At 35.0% G+C, this 8,917-nt stretch overlaps 1 pseudogene; it reads left to right on the forward strand.

The window, feature by feature from the left end:
* LOC114037962 overlaps positions 1 to 4,430 on the forward strand; it is a 19,605-nt pseudogene extending 15,175 nt beyond the window's left edge.
* Positions 4,431 to 8,917: the final 4,487 nt, after the last annotated feature.

Here is an 8,917-nt window from a genome sequence, read left to right on the forward strand (position 1 = left end):
AACTGCCTGTTCATATCCTTTGACCATTTATCATTTGGGGAATGATTAGTTTCTTATAAATTTGACTCAGTTCTCTATATATTTGAGAAATGAAATCTTTATCTATAAAAATTTTCTCCCAATTTTCTGCTTTCCTTATAATCTTGGCTACATTGGTTTTATTTGTACAAAACCTTTTTAATTTAATGTAATCAAAATTTTCTATTTTATACCTAAAAATGCTCTCTAGGGGCAGCTAGGTGGCACAGTGGATAGAGCACTGGCCCTGGAGTCAGGAGGACCTGAGTTCAAATCCGACCTCAGACACATAACACTTACTAGCTGTGTGACCCTGGGCAAGTCACTTAACCCCATTGCCTAGCAAAAACAAACAAAAAAAAAAGCAAAAAAAAAAATGCTCTCTATCTGTTGTTTATTCATAAATTGTTACCCTATCCATAAGTTTAGTGAGTAATGTGTTCCATGTTCTTCTAACATTATTATATCTCATTTTATATTTAAGTTATGTATCTATTTTGACCTTTTCTTGGGAAATAGTGTAGGGTATTGGTCTATGCCCAATTTCTTCCATATTGCTTTCCAGCTTTCCAAACAATTTTTACCAAATAATGAATTCTTATACCAAAAGTTTAAATCTTTACATTTGTCAAATACAAGGCTACTATAATCATTTGCTGCTGTGTATTGTATGTTTACTCTATTCCACTGATCCACCTTCCTATTCCTCAGCCAGTACCAGATAGTTTTGATAATTACTGTCTTATAGTATAGTTTAAGATTTCCTTCCTTTCCTTCCTTCCTTTACTTCTTTTTTATTACTTTTTTTTATATTTTTGACCTTTTGTTCTTCCAAATGAAGTTTGTTATTTTTTCTATCTTGGTAAAATAATTTATTTTTTGTAATTTAATTGGGATGGCATTGAATAAATAGTCTAATTTAGGTATCATTTTCATTTTTATCATATTGGTTTTGCCTTCCCATGAACAATTTGTATTTCTCCAATTATTTAAATCTGACTTTATTTGTATAAAAAGTGTTTGTAATTATGTTCATGTAGTTCCTGAGTTTCTTTTGATAGGTATACTCCCAGGTATTTTTTACTGTCTACAATTATTTTAAATGGAGTATCTCTTACTCTTTCTTATCTCTTCTTGCAGGGTTTTATTGATAATATATAGAAATGCTGATGATTTCTGTGGGTTTATTTTATATCCTGCTACTTTGATAAAATTATTCATTATATCCACTAACTTTATAGTTCAATCTTTAGGATTTTCCAAGTATATCTTCATATCATCTGCAAAAATAGTTTTATTACCTCATTGCCCATTTTTATTCCTTCCATTTCTTTTTCTTCTCATTGCTATTGTTAGCATTTTTAATACAAAATTAAATAATATTGGTGACAATGGTAATCTTTGTTTTACTCCTGATCTTATTGGGAAGGCTTTTAGTTTATCCCGATTATGAATAATACATATTGATGGTTTTAGGTAGGTGCTTCTTATCATTTTAAGGAAAAATCCATTTATTCCTATGTTTTCAAGTGTTTTCAATAAGAATTAACATTGTATTTTATCAAGTTTTTTCTGCATCTATTAACATACTACTTTGTTACTTTTGATATTGATTTAATCGATTATGGTAACAGTTTTCCTTATGTTAAACCATCCCTGCACCCCTGGTATAAATCCCACTTGGTCACCATGTATTATCTCTGTAATATATTATTGTAGTCTCCTAACTAGTATCTTATTTATGATTTTACATCCATATTTGTTAATGAAATTAGTCTATTATTTTCTTTCTCTGTATTTGCTCTTTCTGGTTTAGGTATCAAACCCATATTAGTTTCATAAAAGGAGTTTGATAGGACTACTTCTTTGCCTATTATTCCAAATAATTTATTTAACATTGCAATGAGTTGATCTTTAAATGTTTAGTAGAATTCACTTGTAAATCCATCTGCCCCTGATGTTTGTTCTTAGGAAACTCATTTTTAGCCAGTTCAATTTCTTTTTCTAAGATAGGTTTATTTAGACATTCTATTTCCTCTTCTGTTAATCTAAACAGTTTATATTTTTCTAAGTATTCTTCTACTTCACTTAAACTGTTAAATTTATTGGCATATAGTTGGGCAAAATAACTCCTTATAATTGCTTTTATTTCACCTTTATTATTGGCATATTCACACTTTAATTTTTAATACTAGTGATCTGATTTTCTTCTCTTTCTCTTTTTAAAATCACATTAACCAATGGTTTATCTCTTTTATTGATTTTTTTCATAAAACCAACTCATAGTTTTACTTGTTAATTCAATGATTTTCTTACACTCACTTTTATTAATCTCACCTTTAATTTTTAAGATTCCAAATTTGGTATTTGATTGAGGATTTTTAATTTGTTCTTTTTCTAGTTTTTTAATTGCATGCCCAATTCATTGGGTCTGCTCTTTCTCTATTTTATTGATATAAGTATTTAAACATAAGAAACTCTGATTACTACTTTTGGTGCATCCCATACGTTTTGATATGTTACCTCATTATTATCTTTCTGTTTAATAAAATTGATTATTTCTATGATTTGTTCTTTGTAAATGTAACAAGTACCAAGAGAAAAAGGTGTATTCCCTTCTATTCCCATTCAATTCTCTCCAGATATTTATCCCATCTAACTTATCTAAGATTCTATTCACTTACTTAACTTCTTTCTTATTTTATTATTAGATTTATCTAATTCTGAGAGGGGATGGTTAACATTTCCCACTATTACAGTATTGCTATCTATTTCCACCTGTAATTCATTTTAACTTTCCCTTTAAAAATTTAGATGCCATAGCATTTCGCACATATAGGTTTAGTATTGATATTGCATCATTATCTATGGTACTTTTTATCATAATATAGTTTCCCTGTTTATCTCTTTTAATTAAATCTATTCTAGCTTTGACTTTGTCTGAGGTCATGATTGCTACCCCAGCCTTTTCTTTAACTGTACCTGAATAAATTCTGCTCCAGTCCTCTGTTTTAACTGTGTGAATCTCTCATTTTTAAATGTATTTCTTGTAAACAACACATTGTCAGGTTCTGATTTTTTATACATTCTGCCATCTGTTTTGTGGGTGAGTTTATCCCATTCATATTTAAATTTATAATTACTGGAGTGAGGAACCCCCGGGTCGCAGCGGAGTAGATGCCGATTTGATGGGATGGGAGAGGATTGGCTGTGGGAACCAGAGCCCTTGTGTACCACTGTGAGACCTAGAGGCGCCGCCGCAGCTGCAGCCCCCTACCCGAGGCAAAGAGACTGCCTTCGCCCTTGGGCTGCCTCGCGTGCCCCACACGCAACCGCAGCCGCTCCAGGAGCCACCAGCCTCCCTCCATTCCCCGCAGCCCCAGTTCCTTCACCCAGGAACCACCAACCATCTCCAGATTCTCTCCCAGGAGCTTCAAATAGGGATATACCCTCATCACCAACTACGCCTCCATAAGCGGATGAAGTAGATTTTCTTCGAAGTCCGTCAGGAAAGCCAGACAGAAGAGGTCGCAAAGCTGCCTCAGGAAAAGCTTAGAGAGTTAACAGCTCTGCCTCTGCTGAAAGACAGTCCGTCCTCAGAGCAGCCTGAGCTGTTCTAAAGAAACTTCAGCAGTGCTATGTAATTTTTTACTTCATGGACACGCTATCAGACCTTAAAATGAAAGTATGCAAGTGCTTCATTCTTAATGAAGTAGTGGAGTGCTTTACAATAAGCAGAGGCTGTTTGACATAGCAGACTTAGCCTGAATTAGAGTGGTATCTTAAAATATATTCAGAACACTTCTTCTTAATGACAGCAATGAATTTGATCCAGAAAACGAACCTACCCTTGAGGTCCGATGTCCACATTTACAGCTTGTATGTGAATTTTCATATGATTTTTGGAAAGCTAAGCATTCCAATCCAGCATTGCCAAAAAACAAACAAACAAACAAACAAAAACAACCACAGATCAGAAATTTATTATTACAGTTTTGGGAAATATGTGACCCTCTAAAGAGAGACTACCTAAAAACAGTCTTACACAGAATTTATGGCAAGTTTCCAAAGAACGTTGGAACCTGGCTATCCTAGCTTTATTGTATAATGTATTGAAGGCATTTATGGAAATGAACAGCACCTCGTTTGAGGAGTTAAAAGTCACTTAAAAGTAAGATCACCAACATGAGAAAAAGAAGGAAAAAACCCATGAAGAATTGTGGGGAAAACTGGAGGACTTGGAGTTAAAGTGAGAAGTCAGACATGATGGAATAATTCCAACTTAACAACAACATTATTAACCTCTGGAGTCACACATTTATGTAGTAGAAGATGAAGCAGTAGTTTTCCATATTATGCAACTTCACAGTAGATCTCACGTTGGTTTCACTGTTACAATAGCACTGTATATACCTGTCTTTAAGTAAAGGGGAAAAAATAAGGACTTAAATCCAAAGTTTGGACAGTAGATGGACTTCTCAGAACTTTGCAAACATAATCATTGTTCTAATCCTACTTTAAAAGCACTCTTCAGAGACCTGTTGATAAAATTGTTACGTTAAAATTCCATTATCAAGACTTCCTTATTTATCATTAGCAGAGAATATGATACAATTTTCAAAAAATTGGCCAACTGGAAAAGGAGGTAAAAAAGCTAACTGAAGAAAATAATTCCTAAAAAAATTAGAATTGGGCAAGTGGAATCTAAGGACTCCATGAGACATCAGGAATCAATCAAACAAAATCAAGAGAATGAAAAAATAGAAGAAAATGCGAAATATCTCATTGGAAAAACAACTGACCTGGAAAATATATCCAGAAGAGATAATTTTAAAATTATTGGACCACCTGAAAGCCATGATAAAAAAAAATGCCTGGGCAACATCTTTCAAGAAATTTTCAAGGAAAACTGCCTGATATCCTAGAACAAGAGGGTAAAATAGTCATTTAAAAAATCCACCAATCACCTCCTAAAAGACCAAGAAAGGTTGCCTGCAGATGGAAGAGCTTGGTTGTTGTCCTTCATTCTTCAAGAGGATCAAAATGACATGACTATGTTGGAGTCAAGTTATGCTGTGTCCAACTGTGGCTGATCAGACCAATATGAGCTCAAAATGCTGTACCAGAGGTCGGGCACAAATAGCCCATGTGAACATTTGGGGTGGAGATGTCTCTAAATTTATGCATCTCATGTTTCTTTTGAGCAACTGCAATTCTGTTTTGCTCATAGAACACAGTGCCTTCTTTGATGTGGGCATGCTATGCTGGGCAGTCCTTTGCCAACATCTCCCACGTCACAAAATCAATTCCAAAGTTCTTCAGAGCTACACCCTATACCAAGATAAGGTCAAAATGGGTACATGATTTAGATATAAAGGCTGATACTATAAGCAAACTAGGATAGCAAGGAATAATTTACCTGTCAGATCTATGGAGAAGGGAAGAATTTATGACCAAACAAGAGATAGAGAACATTATGAAATGCAAAATGGATGATTTTTATTACATTAAATTGAAAAGGTTTTGCACAAACAAAACCAATGTAACAAAGATTAGAAGGGAAGCAGAAACCTGAGAAATAATTTTTACAGCCAGTGTCTTTGAAAAAGGCCTCATTTTTAAAATATATAGAGAACTGAGTCAAATTTATAAGAATACAAGTCATTCCTCAATTGAGAAATGGTCAAAGGATATGAACAGTTTTCAGAGGAAGAAATTAAAGCTATCTATAGTCATATGAAAAAATGCTCTAAATCACTATTGATTAGAGAAATACAAATCAAAATGACTCTGAGGTACCACATCACACCTATCAGATTGGCTAACATGACAAAACAGGAAAATGATAAATGTTGGAGAAGATGTGGGAAAATCGGAACACTAATGCATTGTTGGTGGAGTTGTGGACTGATACAACCAGTATGGAGAGCAATTTGGAACTATACCCAAAGGGTTATAAAACTGTGCATACCCTTCGACCCAGCAATACCATTTCTAAGTCTGCATCCCAAAGAGATCATAAAAACAGGAAAATGACCCACATATACAAAAATATTTATAGCAGTTCTTTTTGTGGTGACCAAGAATTGGAAATTGAGGGGGTATCCATCAATTGGGGAGTGACTGAACAAGTTGTGGTATATGAATGTAATGGAATACTATTGTGCTATAAGAAATGATGAGCAGGCAGACTTCAGAAAAACTTGGAAAGACTTATATGAACTGATGCTGAGTGAAATGAGCAGAACCAGGAGAACATTATACACAGTAATAGCCACGAAGTGCAATGACTAACTTTGATAGACTTAGCTCTTCTCAGCAATGCAAGGATCTAAGACAACTCCAGAAGACTCATGATGGAAAATGCTGTCCACATCCAGAGAAAGAACTTGGGAGTCTGAATGCAGATGGAAGAATACTATTTGCTCTTTTTTTTTCTTCTGCTTTGTTTTGTTTCCTCTTTCTTGTGATTCCTCCTATTGGTTCTAATTCTTCCTTACAACATGTCTGCCCTGAGAAATCTGATTAACCAAATTCCTGGAAGAGCATCCTGGTGGAAATGTTCTGAGGGAGCAAGCTGGAGGTCATGCCACTGAAAATCTGAGAATGTAGGGCATTTCACAGATGCCTGGGAATTACCAAAGACATTCATTCAGATGGGGGGGGGGGGAACATTGTACACAGTAATAGTCACAAAATGTGACGCCTAACTTCGTTAGACTTATCTCTTCTTAGCAATGCAAAGATCCAAGACAATTCCAAAGGACTCATAATGGAAAATGTTGTCCACATCTAGAAAAAGAAATATGAAGTCTGAATGCAAATTGAAGCACATTTTTGCTTTCTCTTTTTTTTTCTTTCTCTTTTTTTTGATTTGTTTCTTCTTTCTCATGGTTCCTCCCATTGCTTCCAATATTTCTTTACAATATAACTAACATGAAAATAGGTTGAATATGAATGTATATCAAATTGCACACTGTGTTGAGGTGGGGGAGGGGAGAGATGGAGAGAAAAATTGGGAACTCAAAATCTTATGGAAATGAATGTTGAAAACTAAAAATAAATTTTAAAATGTTGGAGATGAAAAAAAATGGAGAATCATTTCTTTTCCACTGTGTGACTTCAGTGTGATCAAGGAAAATTAGTAGGATTGTACCTTTGGCAGGGTAGTATCAAGGGAAAGGAATAAGTATTTATATAACAACTACTATAAGCCAGGCACTGTGCTAAGTATGTTTTACAAATATCTCATTCGATCCTCACAATGAACCTGCAAGGTAGATGCTATTATTTTCATGCTCATTTTGCAGTTAAAGAATTTGAAAAAAACAGAGTTTAAGTAACTTACTCAGGGCCACTCAGAGAGTAACAGTCTGAAACTAGATTTGAACTCAGGTCTCCCTGATTCCAGGTTCTTTCAACTGCTCCACCAACTGCCACAAGGGCAAAAAGAAAACTCCTTCATTGGAAAGGGGGAAATCTTATTCTAATAAAAAGTTATGGGGCAGCTAGGTGATGCAGTGGACAGAGCAAATAGAAGCACACTATTTGCTATTTTTTTCTTCTGTTTTGTTTTGTTTCCTCTTTCTGGGGGTTCCTCCTATTGGCTCTAATTCTTCCTTACAACATGACTAATGTAAAAATATGTTTAATAAGAATGTATATGTATAGCCTATATCAGATTGCAGGCCATCTTGGGGAGAGAGGGGGAGGAAAATTCAAAACTCAAAAACTTATGGAAGTGATTGTTGACAAATCAAAATAAATTAATAAAAAAAATTTTAAAACTCTCTCCTATTGATATTTTCCCCACCCTAGCAATTCTGAACCCCTGGTGGTCATCATTCAAACCCTGTCCCTCACTGCCAAATCTCTTATTCCCATTCCCCTCAACCCAACCCCCCAAAGACCTACCCACCCCTTCTATAGTGCTCTTTGGAATACATGTTCCATAGGTAATAGACTTCCTCTCATTTTTAATCTCTTCTTTTCCTACTCCTTCTATTTTTTGGCTCTGAGACCTGGCTCCTTCCTAATGACACAGCCTCCCTGGCCTCCCTTTCTATTACTGGATGCACTTCCACTCTTTCCCTCCAACTTACTGGTCAAGTTAGAATACTCCTTGTTCCCCATCATCACTTTCAAGCTCCCCTTCTACCATTTTCATTCAGTAACCTCTCCTCCTTTGCAGTTCACTCAATCTATATTTATCACCCAATCAAAATTCTATTAGTCATTGTCTCCCACCCTCTAAGTTACTCTCCCTTCTTGTCTCAATGAGTTCAGTGCCTGGTTTATAGTCTTTCTCTCCTTCTCAACTCTTGTTTAGGAGACTTCAACATATACATTGATAATCCCTCAAATATCATAACCTCACAGTTTCTTTCTCATTTTGAGGAGGCAGGGATGAGAAGGCTGTTATTATTTGTTTTAACTATATTAATTTCCTCTTTTGTAATTGTTTTTGGGTTTAGACAATTCCTCCAAAGCTCCAAGGCAGGGCTTCAGTTATCAGAACTACGTGCACTGTGTCCTTTCTCCAAAGAATATGCTACATCTAGGAATCTCTCATTAGAAGGCCTAGTGCCACATGACTACTGTGGAACTATGTTTGATATGATTGCACATGTGTAACCTATATCAGATTGTTTGCTGTCTTGGGGAGGGGGAGAAGAGGGAGGAAGAAAAAATTTGAAACTCAAAATCTTATAAAAGTGAATGTTGAAAACTATCTTTACATGTAATTGGAAAATTTAAATATTATCTAGTGGGGGGGGAATTTTTAAAATAAAAAGAAACATACTTAAAAAAAATAAAGATTCAGAGCCTTTAAAAAAAAAGAAAAAAGAAAGAAAGGCCTAGTGCCAAAAGAAACTCAAGAACTTGGGGCTGTGTACTA

The sequence above is a fragment of the Vombatus ursinus genome, unplaced genomic scaffold (assembly GCF_900497805.2).
Source record: "Vombatus ursinus unplaced genomic scaffold, bare-nosed wombat genome assembly UNPS02010769.1, whole genome shotgun sequence".
NCBI lineage: Eukaryota > Metazoa > Chordata > Mammalia > Diprotodontia > Vombatidae > Vombatus > Vombatus ursinus.